The 1,933-nt window shown below is 47.7% G+C and overlaps 1 long non-coding RNA gene across 1 annotated transcript in view; it reads left to right on the forward strand.

Annotated features, from left to right (window-relative positions):
- Nucleotides 1-1,027: 1,027 nt before the first annotated feature.
- LOC103668092 overlaps nt 1,028-1,933 on the forward strand; it is a 3,093-nt gene continuing 2,187 nt past the window's right edge. The window contains exon 1 of the long non-coding RNA XR_569932.2: nt 1,028-1,272. This is a non-coding gene — a long non-coding RNA (uncharacterized LOC103668092). The remainder of the gene's footprint in view (nt 1,273-1,933) is intronic.

Below are 1,933 nucleotides of genomic sequence, written 5' to 3' on the forward strand. Positions count from 1 at the left end.
CGGTGCCAGAAATTTGATAAATATATATTTGGAATCTGAAATTACAGCAGAATCTCCCTTAGGCGGTTTGTCTCGCCTCTCCCTCCAAATATCTACAAAAAAAACTTTTTCGTGAACAAAGTATACACTTAAAAGGAGCTGTATCCATCATCCCATATATGAAGTACTCAAGTTTTATTTTATTGGTCAGGATTCTGTCTGGCAAGTGCTGGAATCCATTCTCTCGTGAGTTTAAGCAGGAAAGGGTTTATTGAAAGATATTCAGTAGCTCCGGAATCATAGAAGGGCTGGAGAAACAAACCCAAGGCGTAGCTTCCAGGAACAATGCCAAAACCATGCTGCACATTAGCCGGGTTTGGGGGGAGACGCCACTGCCGCTGTACTGTTGCCGCCCCCGGGCCCCCGCTGCCAAGGACCTCGGCTCGATGGCAAAGGATAGCGCTTCTAGCCTCCGGCTCTTGTGCGCCAGGAACTCCACTTACAGCCACTGCCCCCGCCGAGAGGCGGACCCCCGTCCCTGCCAGCACGACGGAAGCTCACTGCAAGCCTGTTTCCTTCCTAGCTCAGCTCCGACTCTGGGTCTTGGGTGGTTTTTAAACACTACACGGCAGAGTCTTGGTTGCATGCTACACCCTAACTCCAAAAGGGCCTGCGGGTTTTAGCTCGGATGCTGCGTCTGGGAGATAAAACCTAGGGTGACCGACTAAGCCCAGCTTGGCCCGCATTTTCCTGGTTTTCCCACATCCCGGGAAACCCTTGGGTCCCAGGCAAACCAGGACAATTGGTCAGTGACCGGGAACTCATAATCGGTGTGTTTCCCCCAAGCAGAGAAAGGCTTTGCAAAAGATGCTGGGTAGACAGTGATGACGCAGAGCCCCTACAGTGATCAATACGTGTTGATGAAAAGATCGATTTGAGGCACTTGCATCTGTAGTCAGATCGGCCATTAGAGCCCCGTGGCCCGTCTGATGAACTGACTCATCTCCCTTCCCGTTGTCCTCACCCTTCCACAACTCGTGTGTCATAGTCTGCCCCTGGTCACACATGGTCATTTGCATAAAGTACAAACGATTTTCCTGGTCGCCTTGTGTTTCTTATGTGAGCTATTCGTATCTGCCAATTATTAAATTGGATTTAAAGTGGCTGTTTCTCGATGCCCACAATACCCACACTGTGGAAAGAGCTGAGATAGCCGTCGGCAGAAGAATGGATACCGAAGATGCGGTGTATACAGCCCCTGCTTCTCCCTCTCCCTCTTTCCTCACCTAAAAGGTAATGTCCTCTAGGGCACTATTTTTTGTTCTGTTTTGTTCGCTGTTCCACCCCTGCACCCAGAACACTGCAGACACCCAGCAGCTGCACAATAAATGTCGAATCATTGTTGAACTAAAGATGTCAGGTCGCCCCGGACTCAGCTTGAAATATAAAACTACCTCGATAAAAATGCCGATACTTTCTAATAAAAGAGTAAAAGTTGATATGGAAAATGAAATAAGAGAAAATAGCCAGAAAATATCTTGGGTAAACAAACAGACTAATACAGGGGGACCCTCCCTATGACATAGTAAAACACACGATGACCTTGCCACACCTTCAACAGGTGTCGTAGACGTTTGCGGGTGGCAGGCGATCACGGAACCAGCACAGCCCTCAGTGACAGCAGCGTGTCCCTGCCCGCTTCCCTGGTCTTCACTCCTGCTGTTTCGTTATTATTATCACCCTTCTGCCTTTATAATTTTCCTTCCCTTTCCTGGCTCCTCAGCTTTGCAGTAAAAAGCATGTTGTAATTTCCCCCAAATCTGGATGTGTTATACCAACGGGACTTTTTCAGGTTTCTAGTACCTAAAAAGCAAATGTCCCATGTCAAAAATGACTTTTAACAGGTGAAAAGGCAGGAAGAGAAAGGTCAATTAAATGCATTTGAAGAAATAAG

The sequence above is a fragment of the Ursus maritimus genome, assembly GCF_017311325.1.
Source record: "Ursus maritimus isolate PB19 chromosome X unlocalized genomic scaffold, ASM1731132v1 scaffold_X1, whole genome shotgun sequence".
NCBI lineage: Eukaryota > Metazoa > Chordata > Mammalia > Carnivora > Ursidae > Ursus > Ursus maritimus.